Source organism: Sminthopsis crassicaudata, chromosome 3 (assembly GCF_048593235.1).
Source record: "Sminthopsis crassicaudata isolate SCR6 chromosome 3, ASM4859323v1, whole genome shotgun sequence".
Classification (NCBI taxonomy): Eukaryota; Metazoa; Chordata; class Mammalia; order Dasyuromorphia; family Dasyuridae; genus Sminthopsis; species Sminthopsis crassicaudata.
The window spans coordinates 96,235,776-96,260,255 of record NC_133619.1 but is presented as its reverse complement, the minus strand read 5'-3'; the positions used below and the strand labels follow the sequence as shown (position 1 = coordinate 96,260,255).

At 33.0% G+C, this 24,480-nt stretch overlaps 1 long non-coding RNA gene across 1 annotated transcript in view; it reads left to right on the top strand.

Annotated features, from left to right (window-relative positions):
* The first annotated feature begins 5,230 nt into the window (after window positions 1-5,230).
* Window positions 5,231-24,480, top strand: part of LOC141560658 (uncharacterized) — a 140,781-nt gene continuing 121,531 nt past the window's right edge. The window contains exon 1 of the long non-coding RNA XR_012487772.1: window positions 5,231-5,341. This is a non-coding gene — a long non-coding RNA (uncharacterized LOC141560658). The remainder of the gene's footprint in view (window positions 5,342-24,480) is intronic.

Here is a 24,480-nt window from a genome sequence, read left to right as displayed (position 1 = left end):
CTTCATCCAAGTCCTTGATAAAAATGTTAAATGTCCCTGGGCCACATTCACATTCTTTGGGCACTATACTAGACACCTCATTCCAAGTTGACATTGAACTAATCCTTTTTTTTTTCCCCCACATTCAGTCAATTCTAAATCTGCCTAATTATGCTAATATGTACACCATATATTTCTATATTTCCCACAGAACTAGCATAAGAGACTCTATCAAATGCTCTTAAATCACACTATCAAATTACTACTAAAATATAGCAAAGTCTAATATCCCCTTGATCTACTAATTTAGTAACACTAACAAGGAAATGAAAGTAGGCTGATATGACTTCTTTTAACAAGAGCACATTGGTATTTTATGATACTTTCTGACTTTTCTAGATCTTCACTAATGTGAAGATAATATGTAAGGGTCTGATAGTAGGTATCACCCTGGCAAACAATAAAAACTTTCAGTAAAGCTTTGATTTGACCAAATACACATGAAGCTGGATGTAAGCAACATCAAGTAGTTGCAGTACTGTAGTGAGAAACAGTTCTAATTTCTTGCAGAAAGTGTCAGGGAACTGAAGGAGGGGGGGAGAAAAAGTGCCAAAGATGAAGAGGGAAAAGTTTACAAGGAGATTTAAGATAAATTTTACTATTATTAGATTAATGTTTGGCTTCCTCCTGTTTATGTAGTGCTAGTAATTTCAGATGTTAAAACAATAGCAACTTCAGGAAATCGGGGCCTTATCACATTTTGTTATTGATATGTTATTTTTTGTTTTTGTTTTTGTTTTGATATGTGGAAAGTAGCAAGGCGTAGACTACAAAAATTTGCTAGGATCTTGTCAAGATATAATAGGATCCTAATCAATAAGTAGCCAACATTCATCAATAAACAAGTCATTAGAACCTTTTCTTTTCCCTACCTTTTTTATTGTTGTACAATTGTTTCAGTCAGTTAGGCTCTATCAATTTGATTCTCCCTAAACAGATAAATAAATAGAACAAACCAAAATTGTCCAAGATTAGCTTATATGGAACCAATATAAATCTTCTTTTTAAAACTATAAAATTAGGGCAACTAGGTAGCAATAGAAGTCAGAAGAACCTTAGTTCGAGTCTAGCCTTTAGACACTTATTGCTTCTTACTTGTGTAACTCTTGGCATGTCTTTTAACCCCAAATGGCTCACAAAAAAAAGAAAAGAAAAGAAAAGTATAAAATAAAGTATGAAAGTTCTCTAGCATGAACCATAGATCTGAATGATTTCTATATCCTATACTACTACCACTACATTGTCACAAACATAATTTATCTGATTAATTAAATTTTCTTATCTAATTCAACTAGTTAATTAACAAATAAAATACACTTTCACACTAGCTATTCTTAACTCTGCATTTCTGAAATTATGCTTTTAAAAATATTTTGTTATTTCAATATAATTGATATCCTTAGTAATTATATGTATTTTGTATATTTTAAAACAATATTCTGACAAATGAGATGGAATTTATTGGACTATCACACACAAATGGGGAAGAACCACTACTTTCAAAAGGATGCCAAAAGCGTATTTGCATATTTGAAGTGAGTTTTCATGTGTGAATTGATTGACTTATCCAGATATAGTGATCTTATATAGACATAGATTGAACTTAGATTATAATAGTTATTCATTCTTAGTGGAAATTTATTGAGCCTTTACTATGAGCTATATGATTTAAGATGATCTACTCTAACTTTTTATATTTCAGATGTAGAACTGAGGCATGGAAAGTTTCAATAATTCCCATTATATTTCTGCATAATAGAAAATAGATCTCAATCCTAAATTTAGTGATTCCAAGTCTATCCTTTTTTCACTCAAATGTTAAATATACTTTAAAGAGAAAGCATGATAGGGTAGAAAGTCTGGAATCAGAGAATATAGCCTTGAATTCCACCCTTATGTTTTATTAGCTGTGTGGCACAAGGCAGATAACTTAATAATCAAAGGATTGAGTCTCCTCATCTTTATTATGAAAGGCTGTACTAGATGACCTTTAAGGTTAGTTCCAGCTCTAAATCTATCATATGATCCAGTGATAAGCAGAATTTGGAAAAAAACAGAGAAGTAGGTGGATGTTTTAAGAATGAGAAATAGTATAGGCAAGAATATTGAGTTGAAGCTGTACATGAAGTATATTGGTAACAAATAATTAGACAAGTGAAACTGGAATACAATTCTCAAAAGAGAATTTAGCAAAAGTCATATGGAGAAATAGTGAATAATGAATTTTAAAATCCTATTGTGGAGAGGTTCCCATAGCACAAGGAAATTATATTTTACTTTGTATGAAAAACGGAGCGATTTTTAGCAATGCTAAAGAAGAGTAGGTACTTTGAAGAATATTTTTAGGAAGGTATATGTATCACCATTATAAAAGAGTAATTGAATGGGTAATGGAAGGATAGGGAGACAGGAATTCTGAAGTAATCATAAAAAAGATAGGTGAATAAAGAAATCTACCACATGTGAAAAGGTGAAGAACTAGACTAAGATAATGACACTGAAAATGGAAGGAGAAAAGTAACAACCTTTTTTGAAAGATGACAAGTAATGGGTATTTGGATGAATATGAGAAAGAAGGAAGTTAAAGTTGATTAAGATATTTTGAGAATGTGAGATTGATGAGATAGTGAAGTAAAGAAGAAAGTAAGTTAATGAGTAGCTTTTTGGTCCATATTGGGTGTAAATATCTAGAAGATATTTGAAGGCATGTTACTAAAGTTTCAAAAAGTGATCTGAACCAGAAATATCAACTTTATAATCCACTGTACACCATAAGTTTGAATGGGAATAGGAAAAAAGTACAAAGAAAAACATGATGAAGAATACTAAGAGGAAGATTAGTGAAGCAAAAGGAAGATGAAGAAGGAAAGAAAGAAAAAGAAAGAAGAAGAAGAAGAAGAAGAAGAAGAAGAAGAAGAAGAAGAAGAAGAAGAAGAAGAAGAAGAAGAAGAAGAAGAAGGAGGAGGAAGAGGAGGAGGAGGAGGAGGAGGAAGAGGAGGAGGAAGAGGAGGAGGAGGAGGAGGAGGAGGAGGAGGAGGAGGAGATGGGAAAAATAATAACTAAATAACAAACAAAAAACAATAAGAACCAAAAAGAAAAAAAAAAAGGATGAGTATAAAGAGAAAGAAAAAGGAAGTAGGAAAAAGAACAAGAAAAAGAGAATAAGGAAAACAACAGTAAGAACAGCAATATGAAGTACAAGAAAAGCAAGAACAAGAGTAGTCACAGAAAGAACAAGAAAAACAAGAATGAGGAGGACGATCATTAGAAGGTAGAGAAGGATAGTAAAATCTAACCTCTAAATAGTGTCATATTAAGTATGAATTGAATGATGATTTACTGAACAAATTTTTATGTTGTAAAGACAAATAGGTAATTTCTATACAGGTATTATGTTCATAATAATAAAAGATTGAGATTTGAACCATGCCAATATTTATTTGAATAGAAAGCTTATGAATCATGTCTCACAAAATAATTTAATAAATTTTTATTTTGCTTGTTTAATGATAGAGTTTTAAAAGTTCTATATTCTATATTAATACACTTTTGTTTAAAATGATAATTGATATATTTTTATGTCAGTTATATTTCTCAATATATTCCTCTCCTCTCAAGGTTATGGTATTCAAGAAAAACATTTCTAATAAAAGAAGAAAAGACAGATAACCAGAGAAAGAGAAAGACAGATAGACAGAGACAGAGGAAGAAAAACAGAGAGAGAGAGAGAGAGAGAGAGAGAGAGAGGGAAAAAGAATTCAGCAAAAATCAACCAGTGTCACATTATATACAGTCCTCCACACTTTAAAAAAAAAAAAAAAAGGGAGATATATTGCAAAATCTCTTCTTTATAAATTATTTCAAACATTACAATTTTATAGCATTTTTCTATTATTATTTTTTTATATTCACATGTTTGTAGTCATATATACAGGGTGATTCAAATGTCTTACCTAAAGCACGGCTTTTGATCTACCCTAAATCATTTTCCTGAATATGCTCTATTATCTCTATTCCTTTTTGAGTCAGTGCTCTAAAAAATAAAAAAGGGGGGGGGTAGGGGAATGTAAGTCTCTAATAATGCCATATTCATGTATTCTGGCTAGCAAATATAAGTATTTCTAAGTAAATATACTAAATGAATGTGATGAGACAAAGCTTTGTGAAGTTTGAGAATGCATCTTTGAAGAATATGTAGAGAAAAATACAAGAAAACAAATTCAGAACCTTTTAACAGTTAATAGCAAAATTTCGGTTAAGTTTGCACAAATAAGTGAACAATACTTCAGAAGAAAATATAGAATTGGAAAAGTTGCTAAGACATATCCTTGGCTCAATCACATTGTTGGGAAACATTTTGTATATTTTTCCCCCTCCAAAGTCCAAGAGGTTTTCCATTTTTTAGGTGTTTGGGTTTCAGCAATCAGAAAAGATATGCATCTTGGCTTTGTACTCAAAATAAACTAGTCTGAGTCCTTTCAGATGTTTTTGGCAATACAAGAGTGTGTGGATTATTTAAGATAGGAAGTAAACAATAGATCTGCATTTCACAACCCTAACACATTCATTATCTCTCACTCAGATTTGTTTTTACACATTCAAGCTGTCCTACGTTTACAAATCTGTATTCCAAAAGTGAATCTGATTGTTTTTAACTCAATAATAAATTTTCAGGGAGGAAAAGTTATCAGTTTTTTTGTTTGTTTGTTTGTTTGTTTTGCTTCTCAGTTTAGCCCATAAATGTCTATTTAAATCATAATATACCTAATGTATAACATTTTAATTTAATAAACTGTATAATCAAACAGTAAATCTGCTACTAGGTGTCAGGAATATAATGACCAAGTGGAATTGCCCTCAAGGATGATGCATATTTAGATAAGTAAAACATTGATTAAATGTTTACTATACATCAGGCATTGTACTAAGCATTAATAAAGGAAATAAAATGGTAATTGCTCCAAGATGATATTTTCATTCTAAAGAAAAAGAGATAACATGTTAGAGAATTAGAAGGGGGTAGGTGGAATGGAAGCTGGGTTGCCCTGGCATGAACCTCTGATTTAGAATATGATAAAGTTAAAATTTATCTGAGCCTGGCTTCCCATGTTCTGGTGGTAGGGAAACACAAACACAACAAATACAAGGGAACTTGGGAGGGAAATTGGGGAGGTTCATAGCAACCAATCAACCTAGGATAAAACTGCATTGTGTACAAGCTCAGCTTTGAAGAAAACTGTGAATTATAAAAAGAAAAAAGGAGCAAATACATTCCAGCCAGGTTGATGCCTTATATAAAAAGGTAAGAAGATTATTGTCATGCATGAAGAATAGCAAGAATTCATTTGTTTGAACTGCAGAATGCTTGGTGGGGAGTAATTTGTAATAAGTATGGAAAGATAGGCCAGAGACAGGTTATAAAGGATTTAAAATGCAAAACACTGATATTTGAATTTATTGAGCAAAGAGGAGTTATATGGTCAAAACTGTGCTTTAGGAAAAATCACTGTGACAGACTGCCTATGCCTGTGAAAATGAATGAGGCATCTAGGAAGACTGCCAGCCAAAATGACTGGAAAGATGGTGGTTTTCTTGACAGTAATAGGAAAATTGGAGAGAGGAAGGTAACAGAGGAAAGATAGAGTACTCTTTTGAAGATGTTGAGTTTGAGGTGTCTAAAAGGGAGCAGAACTCAAGAGAGATGTTTACTACTGGATTATAGGGCTAGCAATCATCTGTGTGGAGATGATAATTAAATCCAGAGAAGCAGATGGGATCTCCAAGAAAGAAAATATGTAGAAGATAAGAGAACTCAGAGCCTTGGAATATATCCATTATTAGTGTGAAAAATCTTAAAGATATAGCAAAAGAGATAAAGAAAGCAATCAGGTAAGAACAGGAAATAAGAATGTCGTGAAAAACTAAGTTGGAAAGAATAGGCAGAAGATTATTGACATTGTCCAAGGTTTCATAGAGGTTAGGAAGGATCAGGATTGGAAAAAGGTCTTTAGAATGGGCAGTTAAGTAGTTTCAGTTGAATGTTAAGATCATACCCAAATGACAGAATTTTTAAAAGTAAGAAAGAGTGTATGCACCTAAAACAGTCAGTTTTCTCCAGGAGTTTAGTCTATTTGTTTTTAATGTAGTTCAAAGCACTTCACTTCTAATGGCTTTAGATAATTTTCTATGCTATAATTTGCAGAGAAAGTGCTACTAGAAAAGGAAACTCCTTGTATCAGTGAAATAACAAATCAAGTCATGATACTTGTTTCTATTATACATGTTTACTTCTTTTAGGTAGTATACAAATAGCTTTAATGAAATCTCCATTGATTCTGTTAAATATACATTTATATGCTTTATTAAAATGAATCTTATCTGCTTCATTAAAAATAAAATCCCCTCTCCTGAAATGATAGATATATAGTTTTATCAGTAAGGGTGTTTTCCTTCATTTACTTAGATAATAACACCTTTAGTAGATAATTTTGAAAAGTTGTGAGTAAATATAAAAAATTATTATTTTGAATGTACAGACTATTACAAAAGATTTAATGTGAGGCTCTTATTTGAAGCCTTTGTATCTCATCAGTATCAGCAGACCAGACACTGGCATTTATGTAGCTTTTTACTAGCCAATTCACCAATTAAGATACCATAGTATCAATTTAATGGTTCCAAAACTGAAGTAATAATCCAAGTGGGGAAAAACTCATTGTCTCAGGATTTCTAATAGTCTAAAGAAATTTTGACAAATAGAATGAGAGATTGGATCTGAGTCTAGAATCTAGACCCTTGGGGTTACATAATCACACGGTTGTTATTTAAGAAATTGTAATTTCCAATATTGATACTTATATATTTTATTAAAATGGAGCAACAAGATTATGTTCTACAATAGCAGAATCTGGAGATCATTGTATATGGCAATAACAAGTTTATATAACAGTCAGTTATATAACAACAATGAGATGATTGAGGCCAGTTCCAATGATCTTATGATGAAGAGAGCCATCTATATCCAGAGAGAGGACTGTGGGAACTGAGTGTGTGGATCACAATATAACATTCTCACTCTTCTTGCTGTAGTCCACTTGCATTTTGTTTTCTTATTCATTTTCTTTCCTTTTTTATCTGATTTTTCTTGTGCAGCAAGATAATTGTATAAATATGTTTACATATATTGGATTTAACATACATATATTTTAACATGTATAACATATATTTAATTGCCTGGAGTTTAGGAGAGGGGATGGGGGAAAGGAGGGGAAAATTTGGAACACAAGACTATGCAAGGGTTAATGTTGAAAATTTATCTATTCATATGTTTTGAAAGTAAAAAAAGATTTTTAAGGTCTTTTTCTGTTTTTTTTAAAATTAATTTTATAATTATAACATTTTTTGACAGTAAATATGCATAGGTAATTTTTTCACAACATTATCCCTTGTATTCTCTTCTGTTCTGAATTTTTCCTCACCTTTCCTCCACCCCCTCTACTAGATGAAAAAAAAAAAAAAAAAGAAATTAAAAAGATTTTTAATAAAAGATTGTAATCTACAACTTTGTTACAGAGTACTGAATAGTATGTGAAGAATTTAATTCAATAAGCATTTATTCAGCACCTAAATTTCCACTTATTCCAATAATTAATGGTAAATACAAATAAAAATAAATGAATAAAACAGTCTCTGCCTTCAAGAAATTTGCATTCAATTATGAATGACAATAATACAGAAGACAAAGTTTAGAGCAATGCTTTCCCACTAAACACAGAAAAAAAAAAAAAACAAAAAAAAAAAAACAAAATAACTATATTGATAGCCATACAATATGAAAGGAACTTAGAAATCAATTTTCAAAATAATTCAGAGGGAAAGCTTTTAAAAAAAAAATAATTAATTAAAGGGATTGCCAATGATGTTGTTAAGGAAATATGGTGAATGAGAAGATATAAGGTACTATTGACATTTTAGTCTATGTTATCATTTAAAGTGGGAATGAAGCATTATAATATACTATATGCATATATCAAGGGTTTTCTTGATAAAACCATGAAATTGGTAAAGATTTTAAACTGCTGACTATATCTTTAAAGTCACATAATTAAGAAATATAGCAAGTATATGACCTTGCTGTCTGTTAGTGACTTCTAAAAATTAAGTAGGACAAAATGCAATCCTAAATTATTTCATAATATAAGGAATCTCCCACATACATTAAAATAGTACAGAAGTTTAGGACAAATAATAAGGAAGGTAAAAAAAAAAAGGAATGTTAAATAATACATAATGAGAACATGCTCAATTCTGTGAATTGTATTTTTTTAAGGAATTGTTTTCCTTTTCCGAGCTGTTAAAATCTCTCTTGCATCCCTTTCATTTCTTTCCCATTTTTTTTCCTTCTACCTCTCTTATTTGATTTTTAAAATCCTTTATGAACCCTTCCAAGAAGGCTTTTTAGACTTCAAGCCAATTCATATCCCGCTCTGCACATTTACAAGTAGGCCTTTTGTTCACTTCTGAATTGGTATTTTGGTCTTCCCTTTCACCATAGTAGCTTTCTATAGTCAAGTTTTTTCCTTCCTTCCTTCCTTCCTTCCTTCCTTCCTTCCTTCCTTCCTTCCTTCCTTCCTTCCTTCCTTCCTTCCTTCCTTCCTTCCTTCCTTCCTTCCTTCCTTCCTTCCTTCCTTCCTTCCTTCCTTCCTTCCTCCTTTCCTCCCTTTCTCCCTTCCCTCCTTGTTTCCTTCCTTCATCACTTCTTACCCTCTCCTTCTCCTTTCCCTCTCTCTTGACCCCTCATACTTCATCTCTGTCTTTCTCTATCTCTGTCTCTGTTTCTCTCTCTCTCATTCTTTCTTTCTTTTTTCCTATTTCTTAACTTTTAAAGTCGAGCTCTACTCCTAGGGCACAGTGGGTACTCTCTCAAGCTTCCTATGCAGCTTTGAGCTTTGTCTTTGAGTCCAAGGACCCCTTGTTTTGGTAACTTGCTCATAGTCCTGAGCATAATTTGACCTAGTTTTATCTGTGTTTCCTGTCCTGGGCTGGCAATTTGTCTTCTGTGTTGTAACTGGAGAATGCCTCACTGGTCAGATTTGCTACTTAATATTGAATTAGGATTGAGGGTCTCATTTATTGATTAATACTCTCCCACTAACTTTCCTCAACACCTTCTGAACTGGGCTGTGCATTGTTTTCACCCCTTTCTCAAAATCTTTATGTTCAGCTGGAAAATAGTTTTATTCCATCTTTTTTTATTCCATCTCTTTTTAATCTCTCTTGCTCCAGACTCTGTTGGCTTCACTCTGTCATCTTTGCTCTACCCCCAGAAGTCGCATTCTTAATTTCATTATGACTGTATCAACTAAGACTGTTGATTCAAAATGACTCTCAATTCTGGGTTTTAATAAGCAAAGGAAACTTCCATATCATTTATAATATATGTCATGTCATATCAGGATTCTAGGGCCATGTCACCTATTTCAAGAAAAATTCCTTATATAAGCTAAAAAAGTTTCCATGTGACTAATTTCAGAACTTTACCTTAAAACATAGTCCTTTGTAACAAAATAGATACTTAATGTGAAATGTAGAACTTAAAATATTTAATATCATTCATTTTAACATCAACCTGCTATTTCTCAATATTCCTAACACTCCTTAAGAATAACACAAGATATATAACAGGAAAAAAATATAAAAATTGGTGATTTTGACCTCATAGCTATATATCTAAAAAATGACAAGTGAAGAAACAAGAAGAGATAAAGAAAGAAGAGAAGGGAAAAGGAAATGAAAAAAAATAGGAAAAGGGAGGAAGAGGAGGTAATAGGAATGAAACAAAATTAGATTTTAATAATTGATTTGCCAAATTCTAATTTAGCTAAAGCAATTAAAGGGCAACAACAATCAATAAATCAATCAATCCATCAAAGCATATTTTTGAAAGTGCTTACTATATGAAGGCACTAATCAAGGAAGTGGAATTTAAGAAATTGTTTAGTTGTACATTGAGATAGTTTTTAATCAATGATATTTTTTTAAGATCTGAAGAGGAAACCTGATAATGGCTTTGATTTTATTCATGTTTTACTAGAGAGGAGCTATGATTGATGTAAAGAGTAAATTGTTTGTCACCATAGTATAATATAAGGGATGTATTTTGAGTAAAAAGATTCAAAAATCTGAAGAATCTGAATTGTTAATAGTTATGTGATCTTGTCTAGGTAATTTTACTTTTCTTCCTCTTGATTACCTCATTTATAAAATCAGGATAATAATAGTTACAACACCTATTTTTATGAGAATCCAAGATAATGAGCATAAATTGCTTTATAAAGTATAAAGCACCACACATAAAAATCTATTATTATCTATTTCTGATCCTGCTTCTGGAGGTTCATCATAATCTATAATAGAAGAGTCTGGCTCTATTTCATGAAATGCTCCCAATAGTGGACCCTCATTGGTCAGTGTTCCCATTACTTTAGGACTGCTAATAAAAAATTTAAAAGAGCCTTATCTTTGTAAAATAAGGGTATATAGGTAGTCATTTTAAATTTTTAGTGAAATACTAAATAAAGTCATTATTTGAACCTTTTCCCCCCTTTAGTTTTTGTTTATCTTAACATGCTAACCATATTTACATAATATGGTAATACCTATTTAGTCAACTTTCTGAAAGAATGTGCATTCTGAGATATTGACATCTTTTTCTTTCAATTGTTTAAGCTACTCTACATGGGCGATGCTATTATCTTCACCATATCCTTAATAGTTTGAAATCTAGAACAGTGATCATAAAGCTCTGCAATAATACAAAAACCAACTGGAAAAGCCAAATGGGCTCTAAAATGTGCCTAAAGATATTATTCCCTTCACCAGTGCAAGTCAAGCAGCCCATAATAACTTGTTGGGGTTGAGAAAGTTCATGCCAAAAGCTGCTGATTTCCCTTGGGCCAATCAAAATGATAGAAACATTGGTGCAAAATCACAGCTGAGCGGGTTTAGTCCTCTCTTCACTAGCTACAGATGGCATGTAATTTAGGAATGCCCATTTGGTGAAATTTACCAATTCCTCTAGAGATCTCACATATGGGTTTGCATTTAAAAAGCAATTGCACCACGGATAGCTTTTTAAACAACAGATGTAAGTATTGACAGTAAAAGGATGTCCAAAAAGCAAAGTGTGTCCACATAAGAAAAGGGAAGAGTTTATGTTATACTTTATAGCACTCTATGTGGCCTTTTAACTTCATAAAAGAGGACAGAAAATAACTATAAAATCAATGTATACAGTGCTTGCCAAACCTTCTAAATTAGATATGAGATTTTGTCTTTACACTTTATGACTTTCCGGCAGTTTACTTTCCCCTGCTAACTTCATATATCACAACCACATTCTTAAATCTCCAATGTGTATAGATGTACCTTTAGAAGAGTGGGAACTTAGTTCTTTTTTTTTTTTTGTCTCCAGGAAACACACAAAGAAAGTGATCAAATTCCATAGTCATTTAGGGATTATGTATGTGTATGGAGAAGGTGGTGATGTATGCATTCCTGTGTATGCTTCTACATATAATTCTGAGAGTACAATTTGTAAAGGCCACTGGTTATTTTGTGTAAAGTTAGTCAATCTATACCAGTCTTCCTTCTTTCCTTCATTGTTTTTTCCCTTTTCTCTTTCTAAAATTAATTGTGTGAAATAGCCATTCTGATGGAGATGAGTAAACTGAAACTTGACCTAATCTAGCAACAAAGCAGATAATAACATTTTCAGTGAATTTTCATAGAAATGCTTGATTTGTGCACCATACAGCAATAAAGTTTCCTGGAAAACTTTATGCTTAATTTTCATTCTGGTATGCAAGGGTAGTTTTGCTGGGTATATCCCCTGTAGAATACAATCCCTTGTTGGTTTTTATTGAAGGATATCAACTCTCTTCTTTTCACAATAGCATACCATATGGAAAGGAACTATAATTAAAAGGTTGGTTTTGGACATAAGGCTTTTGATACTGATTGTTTCTTGATTGGATAAAATACTATGTTACTTTTTCTCCCAGCTTCTGATGCAATGGACTGGAATACTAATAGGCATGCAAATGATGACATTAACAGGAAGATTCCATTTTTCCTGGCTGCTTATGAATAGCATCAGCTGAAAAATTGCTGGGGATTGGACAGCTTTTGTTTGCAAGGTGGAAAGCTGGGCAATTGGTGTCCCAGAAAGCAAGGGAAAATGAAATCGGTTCTGCAAAGCGATGAACAGATTTATATTAGTACTGAAATATTTATAACACCATTATATCTGTGTAGTGAGGAAGCAGAGTATGTAATGCCCATATTCTTCAAGTACATATTCAAATAAGGGACCTGTTGTTATCATGCATCTTCTTCCATAGCCAGATATATTTTTATTCTGAATATTTCCATAGAAATGACAATATTGCCAAAGTTTTAACAAGTTTTGATTACTGAACTAGTTCAAGTGGTTTCCAGTTTCACAGAAAAGTACAAATCATAACGATGAATGTGTGTATGCACTACATGGATAGGTATAAACACAATTGATTATTGAGTCTCCATTCTCTGCCAGGTTCTAAACAAGTGAATAAGCATTTGGTCCCTGCATTTTAGAAATTCACAATTTTAAAAATAAGAAATAAAACTATTTCTTTTATATAATATTTAAAAATAGACTTATTAAAAGTTGGAGGAGTTGGTCAGATTTCATTTTGTAAAAGAAATTAATTTTGAGGTTAGTTTTGAATGAGGAGAAAGAAAGCAAAACATATATTCAACATCAATCCCAAAATAAAGCCTATAGAAAGAAAACTTAGAGTGCTTTAAAGAAGAAAGGATGTTCATTAAAATACTGATATTTATAGAGGGCCTACTATCTAGGTACTTACATACATTATATCTTTTGATCATCCCAATCCATCCAGATAATAAGTGCAAGTATTTATTGAGCATTATGGAAATACAGAACAATATGCTTCCTAGATTCAAGGACTCAGCAATGTAATTGGAAAAAATGAAAGAAATATATATGTAAACACTAAAAATTGTATTGTTGAGATGTTTTAATCATGTCCAACTCTTTGTGATTCCTATTTGGGGTTTTCTTGTTTGAAATACAATAGTAATTTACCATTTCCTGCTATAGCCTATTTTACATATGAGAAAAGTGAGGCAGACAGGGTTAAGTGATTTCTCCAGAATCATACTGAACTCAGTTCCTCCTGAATCAAGTCATCTGACTCTATCCTTTCAGGTTACCTAATGCTGTTCTAAATGCTAAATAGCATAGTGATATTTGTGTGTGTGTGTGTGTGTGTGTGTGTGTGTGTGTGTGTGTGTGTGTGTGCATATGCGTGTATGTATGCATGTTTGTGCCAGGTATTCAGATGAGGGACAAATTAGTGAGTATTAAAAGCTAGGGAAGACTTTAAAAAGAAGTTCATGTAATTGACCATAGAGCCAGACTATGGCAATATTTTGTTGATGTCCCCAGTGCTACATCACTGAAATAAAAAAAGTAAACCCCAGCAGTACCTAAGCCAGTGCTACTTAGGGCTAAGACATTGTTAATTCTGACACCTATTTGAGTAGGTAATAATTATAAGAACAAGTAATGATCATTATCACCTGGTGGTAGTTACTAACACCATTACTCAACACCCATCACATCTATTAAAATATTTAAAGTGTTTTCTTCAAAGGGATGGTTTTAACAGAGGTCATTGTCATACCTTTGTAGTAATTGGCTTGCCCAGGAACTCTGAATGCTCATTGTTTATATTAATAGTTTTGTAAGTTATTTATATTCTATTCCTGATCAGAGCTATTATCACTTCTTCAGAGTTGGCAAGTTTTGTCTTTTACATGCCTAAGAGAAGGGTCTTGACTTATGGGATGTTTTTGACTGATGAACTAGAGGGATTTAGCCTTAGAATAATGAAACCAGGACTTTAAGGAACACCTTTATTTATATTCCTGTCAATTCTAAGAGTATAAAGTCATCCAAAAAGCAAGAAAAAAAAGCTTCTCAGTCAATCAAAAATTTATTACATTCCTACTATGTGTTAGACACTTTGCTTAGTCCTAGGAATACAAAAAGAGGTAAAAAACAGTTCCTGTCCTCAGTCTAATAGGGGAGACCAACACACACACACACACATATATATAAGCAAACTCTAAACAGAATGATCAAAAATAAATAACAATGAAAAAAAATCAATTAAGAAAGATTGAGAAAGGTTTCCTGTAGCTGGGACTTGACAGAAACCAGGAAAACCAGAATTCAAGGATGGGAAAAAAAAAAGCATTTCAAGCTTAAGGTAAAATCTGTGAAAATTCCTGGAGCCTAGAAGATGGAGTATTTTGTATGTAGAAGAGCAAGGAGGCCAGTGTCCTTGGATCTAAGAGTATGTACCAGGTAATAAGTTGTAAGAAGACTAAAGAAGTAGGAAGGGACTTGATTCTAAAGAATTTTGAATGATAAACAGAGGATTAGGTCTTTGATATTAGAGGAGATTAAGGAGCAACTCTGAGTTTATTGAGTGGGGAGGAAAGGGTGTCACATGGTCAGAACTGAGCTTTAAGAAAATGACTTTGGTAGTTGAATGAAACATAGATTGACATGAGGAATAAGTTTGAAGCTAGTAGACCCATTAACTGGTTATTACAATAGTCCAGGTGTACTGTTATGAGAACCTCTACCAGAATGGTAGCAATGGCAAAGGAGAGAGGGGAGTTATCATAAGGGCATTTGAGTTGGGATTTGAAAATCCTTGAAAGGATTTAGAAAGGCAGACATTAACAAGAAAAGTAGTGACAATATAAGCAAAATCATGGAAATAGAAATCAAAGTATAATCTGTTTACATGATATCAAAGACCATCTTGACTAAGACTTCATGTTGTTAAATAATGAGAAAAATTTTTTCTAAGATCAATGTCATCTTCCAATTTCTTATAGTACAGTAAGTATGACCTTTTTGAAAAATTACTATAGCAACATACAAACTCCAATCTGGTAATATTTTAACTATTGGCATATAGATTATTTTTGTCATCTGATGAAAACTCAATTCAGAGCACCTTATAATGAGTAAATAGGACATATCATCACCATCATCATGATCTTTGCTATCAACATCATAATCATCATTATTATTATTATATTATAGAATCTCATGAATTATCTAAGGATAAGAGAAATTTTTTAGAAAGTTGGAGAAAAGGAATCACAAATGAAATTACAGATATTTTGATGTATGTAAGTAAAGTGGGCTACCTGTGTCAATAGTGAATTCCTTATACAAGATAGCCTCCAAGTTTGAAATGTTCTTTCTCTACTCCTGCTTCTTAGTGCCCTTAATTTATTTTAAGAATCACCTCAAATTCTAGAAAATGGAACCTTTGCTGATTTCCTCACTCCTATCTGTTAGTGATCTTCAGTTCTTTAAATTATCTTGTATTTAATTATGAATTTGCACAATGTAACATAAAATTAAGCTTCCTGAGGACAGGGATTTTTGTTATTGTCTACATCTCCATTGATTAGCACTTACTATTTTACTTCAATTCAGTGGAGGCAATTCGGATAATTCATGGCTAAAGTCAAATACAGAACGATTGAGGGAAACTACTCAATTTAACTTATATACATTTTCCTAGTTTTCCAGGGAATGGCTCAATGATCGATTTTATTAGTATCATTTGAATTTGGAAAGAAGTGTACTATAGTAGAAAGCATAAGTTACTTAGAATCAGAATCAGAGGATTATCTGTAAAATTAGAATAAAAATATTTTTGCTATCTTTATCAAAGGACTTTTATGTAGAAATTGCTTTTCAGAACTTAAGGCCTAAATAATGTAAAGTTATTGCTGTTCTTATTGTAATTCTTTATATGATAAAATATAAACTATTCAGTTTTACATTCAAAGTCTTATAAACTATTCAGTTTTACATTCAAAGTCTTTCACAATCTGGCTCCAACCTACCTTCCCAGGATTTTTGCATATTGTTGTTGCTCACTTATTCTTCAGTGATATCTCTTTCTTCATTACCCCATTTGGGGTTTTCTTGGCAAAGATACTAAAATGGTTAATATTCACTTCTGCTGCATTTAACAGATGAGGAAATTATATGTTTTACTATGCTTTAAATGCTTTACATTCTAGCTGGCCTCAATGATTCACAGATCTGAAATTCTAATACCCCATCACCATGCTTCTCCAAAGGCTGTCCCATTCTCATTATTAGAATGAATTTTCTTTTCTTCAGAATAAAATTTCCTTTAAGGTTCAGCTCAAGTACAACCTTCTAGAAGAAGCCTAAGCTGGTTATGTTCCCAAATTTTAGTTACTAATCTTTTCAATTTCATAAATTACTAACTTTTCCACCTACATTTCAAATTTGTACATCTTTGTTCATGTTATTTCTATCTATAAAAAGTAAGCTACTTAAGGCCAGTAACTATTTTTAAAATTTGATCTTTCTTTCTGAAATATATGTCAAAACCTAGGACATTAAGGGTACATCATTAATGCCTGTTGAATCAGATTGAATCTAGGAAGGGGGGATGTTGATTTTAGTTTTTTTTTTAATTATTTAGTCCTGAATTAATCACTAATGAATCATTACCTAAGTAATGAGTGCATTATACACTTAAGTTTTTTTGAAATCACATTTTTTAAAGTTTCTTAATTTTTATCATAGATATAAATGATAGTTTCTGTAATCTTTTATAATTTATACCACTAAGTGTCTGTACTGGTTTATTGATAAATAAACTAATAAATCAATAAAGGAAAAAATAAATGAATGTATAAATAGATAGATTAATAAATCTATGTGGGAATAAATCAAAATAGTAATTGCCTGTGAGATAAAGGAGCTTCAGTTGCTTGGGACAGATCTCAAGATATTTCCTACTTAGATATTCTTTACAAATGGAATCTATTCATATATTAGGTAATAAAGATTATTGCTTTATTGTGGAGCTGGGTAAAGACCCTGGTGTATTTGGGGTGAAATGTATAAATAAAAGAGGAGACAAATTTTAGTGGAAAAATCTTTGAGAAAGGAAAATCCAAACCTTTTCTACTTGTGAATTGATCAAATTATACCTGGAAAGAATCAGAAACTACAGGAAAAGTTGAATAACACATTCATTCACTTTATACCAGCAACAGGGTATATGCCTAAGGGTGGGGATTTGGAGAGTGTTGGAATGTAGGCACCTTTGAGGCTGTAAAATTCCATGGCAGGGAATGCTTCCCCTCCTGCTGACAAAGGAACTGATGGAATGACTCCAGGACATAGTTACCTAGTCCCACCACCTGCAGCCAGAGAAGAGCAATAAGACTTTCCCAGTGTTCCATTGCCAAGGCCCTGATTAGTTCTGGCCTTCCATCCCCTGGTGGAAAGATGTCTGGATGATTTATTCACAAGTCCACACTGCACTAATGTGCTGCTTGATGAGAGAAGTGACACTCTCTTCACAGAGTACTGCCAATAATATGAGAAGACATACAGGATTCTGCTCTGCAACCCAAGATTCATAATCTGAAGGAACAGGAATAAAAATTATATTGGGGATTCAACAAACACCATTTCCTTAAGACAGAAATTATGACTGACTTCCTGCAGAAATTTCTATAGGTGAATGTGTAGAGGGCCAGAACTCTGAAAAAGAAAACTTGAATCAAGGACAGAAGGTTGCTTGTAGTTAAGTGCCTACTTAGTGTTATTGATGGGATAATAGTTCTCTAGTTAAACATATACTTAATGTGATGTAATGATGTAATCACTCTAGTTGGTATATACTTAGTGTAATACAGTGATGTAATGTTCTACAGTTGGCACATGCTCAGTTGCTGTAGAGATGTAATTATATTGAAATATTTAAGGGCTGAAAGGAATGGGAACAAGACTCTCAGCCACAGACACAGACAGTCTCAGACACAGACACAAAGAAGACTCTAAACTCCATCTTTGACCAGCCTCGTGGGGATTCTCCTGCCTTCATCACTTCTCCACCTAAAGACCTAAGCCCATTCACAGAGCCTCCAGAAAGCTAGCCCAGACACTGATGAATGTGCACATTGCTTCCAAATATGCCTCAGCAGAAATGATGAGGACTGTCTTTAAAGGGACAATGAAAACTATCAAAGAGTGGCAAATGAACAAGAAATTTATGAAGCCCAGCTTTATTTATTTGTTCCATTTGAAATAGGAGAAAAACTGTTTATCAGCATTATCCAGAAGGTCACTCTTTATGTCTACTTGATTTTTAAAGTAAAAGAACAGCTAGAACTCAAATTTCAGAACCTACTGATAAGCAGTCAGAGCATTTGCAAAAATATATAAGAAAGATAGCTAGGTGGTGCAGTGGATAGAGCATCAACCCTGAAGTCAAGAGGTCCTGAGTTCAAATCTAGGCGCAGACACTTAACACTTCCTAGCTATGTGACCCTAGTCAAATCACTTAACCCCAACTGCCTTGGGGGGGGGGGGAACTTATATAAATATGTGTGTGTCTGTGTATGTAATATGAAGACATGATGGTGAACAATGAAAATCAAACAAAAATGTGCTAATAGTAATGCTGAATAGAAGAGAGAAGATGCTGGAGTCCAACAAAGGGGACAGCCAAATTCTGAACAGATTTTACAAAGAACTAATGAAAAATAAAGGCCATTGACTAAACCAAAGAGAAATAATATATCCCCACTAGGAAAGAATTCACAGCTTAGCAGAAAGGACTTGTCTTATCAAACTTTTTTTTTTTTTTTTGGGGGGGGGGGGGGATTTTATTTTTTCCCTAAATTTAATTTATGTGAAGAAATAGAATAAGTGAAAGAAAAAAAGAAAAGGAATACAAAACAAAATGAAACAAACCAAAAGAGAACATTATCATGTGCCCAGCAGAATATCAGGGAGGATTCAAAATATATGACAACAAATACCAATTTAAGAAAAAAAAAATTATATATATATATTTCTTTACTTTACTTTCTTATAAATTGTTCTTTTGTTCTCTGCAGTCCACCTTATTTACTTTATTTTTTTTTCCTCTTTTATCCCCTCTACCCCCAAGCAGGCTATAATTAAGAAAGGATATATTTATATACACATATACATGCATACACACACATATCATGTACTCCTTTGACACCTTTGGTATCCTATGAACCTCTTCTCAGCATAGTGTTTCTAAATACATGATGTAAAACACATAGACTTATAAAGGAAACCAATGATACTGAAATAATGGTTATGAAAATATTAAAAAAGAAAAGCTCACAGACATATTAATAACTGCTGGTAAATTTTGCTTCCAGTCCGTTTCTTTATGTAATCATAATGAAATTTCTGTTAGTCATGAAATAAATTAGAATTTTGTCAACAGACTTTCCCCCTCCCCCAAATTACTTATGCAATTCTAATAAACTTTTAAGTTCATTTGTCAATTGTATTTCTTTTCAGGCCTCTCTAATCTTTAGTACTTATGCTTTAACTCATATCAACAGTTGAACGTTAAACATTCAACATCTGGTAGTTTTCACAAGTAAAACATGACTTACAGGCACTTAACCTTTGCCTTTACATTTCCAAGGCTTATAGATTCATGGGGCAATCTTAAGTCATTCATCAAAATAATAAAAATTACATGCAAAAAGAATGGGACAATAAAAAAATGCAAAAAAGCACGGGACAATAAAGACATACTGCATTTCCCCAGAGGTTAATACTTAAATGTTGATGTTATTGTTGGACAAATAAACATAGTTACAGAATATTTATGACCAGAATGTACATGATTCCATGGGTAACTTAGCCTATAAACAAAATGACTAAGAAAAACATAGTGACTGTTTTTTTTTTTTTGTTTGTTTGTTTGTTTGTTTTTGTCTAACTTGGCACATAGTACTTGGAAGATAATAAGTATTTAATAAGTACTCATTGATAGATTGTATTTTTAATCATTCTTTAAATTTAGATTTTGCAATTCTTTAATTCACACATTAGAAAAATGCTAATATTAATAGTATTACTAATAATAGTAATAAAGAACCCTCGTTAATTCCTATCTATTATCCACACAATTTGTGTGGGAGGGAATGCAGCATGACAAATTTACTGTTTGGTAATTTGGACTTGATACTCCAATGATACATTGGTTATTACCCGTGCTCTCTTGTAACATGCTCTCCTGGCAGTTACAATTACTAGTCTGTCCTAGACCCACCAGAGTACCTTTGACCACTGTCCTTTGCAGTGTGAACTCTACCTGGCTCGCCTCCTCTGAGGCCTTCTAAGGTCTCTGGCCACAATCTCTTGAATCTATAGCTTAATAACCGGTAGCACACTCAAGAACAACCACGTGTAATCTTAAAAGCCTTTATTATACCTACTCACATAATGCCCTAACTGATGCCCTGACTTGCTGGTTCCCGAGTGAACACCTGGTCAGAAGACCCACGTGTTCACTACCAAAACCCTTACCTCTTTTGGCTATCCATCTCGGCTTGGCCACCCAGGCTAGGAAGCCAAGGTGAAGAACGCCAGGTTAAAGAGGGCGCTTGCTGCCTGCAGTGGGCTTACATAGGGCCTGTGAGGTCACCCACACAGCCAATCAGCGAGAGAGTCACCCATTACGAAGCTATCTCAATATGGCCAGGATCCCGCCCAAGGGCAGTCCTAATATCCACAGAAATTACTTCTGGGCCTCAATCCCCGATGCGCTGTGGCACCCATTTAAAGGCCCCTTACACTCTTGATCATCATGGTAACATGAAAGTATGATGGAGAAATATGAGGGAATAATGTCTTGATAATATGTCCAAACCATGAAGTTTTTAAAATAATTTTTTCAGATATGTTTACATGAAAAACAGTAAATTTCCAAATATATGTAATGAAAACCTCTTAAAACTCAGACATGTAGTAGAAGAAATTAAAATTCTTTAGGAGAAAGGTACATAAAGATTCCTTGTTTTGGATGCTACTAGAGTTAGCCTGGATAAGTTTTCAGTTAATATACACATTATCCTACAACTAAATAGTTTCATTTTAATTATTAAAAAGTAATTGCTCTACCCTACTTTATAATACTATTACAAACATTAACTGCAAAAGAAAAATAGGATAGCAATTTGTTATAGGACAGATTCTATCTGAACTTGACTCTAAAGATTAGAAGCAGAGTTCCCTGTTAAATCTTAAATACTGATTCCAAATCACAAATCCACAAATGATATTAAAGAAATAATTTTGGGAGAGTAGTTCAATATGTGACAAAATCACATGAGAGACATTTATCACAACCAAAGAACATGTCATTTATTGCATGAAACAATTCATGGGCTAAATCAAATATGATTAAACAGGGCTGAACCATAAGTGAGTAATTAAAATATTCTGAGGGGAAAAGTCAGAGGGAAAAATAAAAGGAAAACTAAGGCAGTCTACAGAGTAAGGAAAGAATAAAGGAGTCTTTGGGAAAGGGTTTGAGGAGGGGCGGGGCAGGGAAGGGTTTAATCCAGAACAAAGGCATATGAATGATGTGTCAAAGGTGAGTGACCAGATGCATAATGAAATGATTGGGTCTGTTTTAGGTATGCTAATGAAGACAATCTCAGGAGTTTATTTCTATGTGTCACAGGAAAGTGGATGGGTGAGTTAAAGTTCTGGCAGTAGAGGCAGAATGGGGTGTTTAAAACTCCTGTTATACATCAAAATCATAGGACTAGACAGCTTTTCATTGCCCCATGTTCCCTCAAATTTGTTATATTTTGGTCCAAAAATCAACTTGCAAAAAAACGGGTGGGAGAGGTATGACTGAATGAAAATGCATCTAAAATAGATTTGGAAATCTTAGTGGATTGTAAACTCGAGATTATACAATAGCATAAGAGTTTAAGTCAACTATTTTTTTTTTTAATAAAGAAATAGAATCTTGAGGTATGCTAATAGATGCACAGCATTCCACAATAGAAAGCTACCCTCTGCCCAAGTCAAACCTAATAATTCATTATGAGATTTTACTTTATAAAAATTATTGATAAGCATAAGAGTAAGAGGAGGAAGAGAATGAGGTGAAAGAGAAGAAAGAGAAAAGAAAATTATTGTGGTTATTTAATATATTGATTTTGGATTTCCAAAGCACTTTACATCATATTGTTTCATTTAATACTTATGATGCATATTGTAATACAATCTTCTTATTTTACACAAATGAAAAAATTTAAGTTGAGAAAGACTCAGTGATTTAATGAAGGTCTCTAGATAGTAAATGGCATTTTGGGGCCAACATATGTATTCAACATACATATCCACAATCAACACTTTTTCAATAAATTTGCAATAAAATGTCTAAATGGAAGTTTGAATTACTTCCCTCCCCCCCCCACAACAGCCTGTGGAGGTGCTTATGCACCTTATATAGCTTAACTTCAGCTCAAAATTATTCACTGGCTTCGACCTGTGTTAGAGTAAGGCTGAAAACTTGGCTGTGCAGTTTCAAATTCAGTGCTTGATTTTTCTCCCTGTTATACTTGGTACCTCTCAAAGATAGAGTTAGTGATACACAGTGTATTAGGATTAGGGAGAGTAACATCTAGCTGATAGGGTGGGATGTGGATAAGAAAAAACTTCATGAAAAAATTGGCATTTGAAATAGCCCTTGAAAGATGGGTAGAATCACAATATGAGTAGATAGATCAAGGTGAAGAAAATGAATACATTTTAACTTTGAGAAACATGAACAAAGACATAGAGGTCAGAAAGTATAGAAAATTTTTGAAAGTATAACAAGTAATTAAGTTTGAACATAGACAATTATAGAGGGCTTGAACTCTGGAAAGGTATACTTGAACTCTGGAAAGGTATACTTGAATCAAGGTATAGTAGGTTAAGTTTCTATTAAGTGTGATTGATGGGGTAATGGTTCCCTAGTTAAACATATACTTAATGTGATGTAATGATGTAATCAGTCTAGTTGGCATATATTTAGTATAATCTGGTGATGTAACATTTTACAGTTAGCACATGCTCAGTTGATGAAGTGTTGTATTCATACTGAGGTATTTAAGGGCTGAACAGACTGGGAACAAGGCTCTCAGAAACAGACACAGAGGGTCTCAGACACAGAGGAGACATCAAAAGAGTCTCAGACACAGATACAAAGAATACTCCGGACTTCATCTTTGACGAGCTTCCTGGTGACTCTCCTGCCTTCATCACATCTTCACCTAAAGACCAAGGTCCAGAGATCCTCTGGAAAGCTAGGCCAGACATTATAGACAATGTGAAAAAAATAAGAGAGATAAAGTTGGTAAGGAAAGTCAGAGCCAGATTGTGTGTGTGTGTGTGTGTGTGTGTGTGTTGATGGGATGGGGATATTGAATGTCAAGTTAAAGACTTTAGATTTTATTCATTACAAAATGAAGTGATATTGATTGAAAATCTCTGAGCAATGCAGTGTTTTAATCATAACTTCACACTAGAAAAAATAATGTTAAAAACAGCATTAAGGATAGAAAACAAAAGAAAGGAATTAATTAAGGCATTTAAGAATGGGTTGGAGAATATTGTATTCTTCCAAATAAAAGGTGGCAGAAAATAAAATTCATTCTATTTTCCCTTTCTTTACATGAGTGATTTTTAGGCATCCATTTCAGAATCAATGGGAAATCACAGCTAAGTTTTTAATTTTGGCTTCCTTTCTTGTTGTTCTTAACTTTCATCAGGTCACATATAAGACCAGCCAAAGCATAAACAATATTTATTATCTTGCACTTCCAAGGATTGTGTCAGATTACTAGATTGCAAAATTTCTGTGTCTACTCCACCAAAAGATAACCAACTGCCCTTAAGAGTCTATGAATGAATGGCTGCAAAATCAGCATGATTGTTTTCTGTGTAATATAGATACATTTGGAAATGGCTTGTATTAAAAAAAAACCTATTTGCCCTAGAGATACGCTTTTCCTCTGTTTTAATTGGCACTTCTCCCTCAGCTTATAACAGTGTATGGAATAAACTTTTTAATCAATATTTTAAACATTAATGAAGCATCATTTATTATTATTATTATTATTTTTTTTTGCCATGGCAGTTAGGGTTCATAGTTAATAGTTTGGAATTCACAGATTTAGACCTGGAAAGAGACTTTAAAGATTATCTGACCTAGCCATGTCATTTTAAAGATGAGGTAACTAAGTCTCAGAAAGATTTAAACTTTCCCATAGCCAAGCCAAGAAGAAGAAGAGCTTGGAGTAAACTCAGGACTCACTGAGCCCAAATTCTGTCCTTTTACAACTGCATAGTAGTAACTGTTAGAAATAGAAATGCTAGGGATGAAGTAAATATGAGAGATCATCAATAGCTTCTATCAGGAATAAACAGCGAAGGATTGCAGGTAA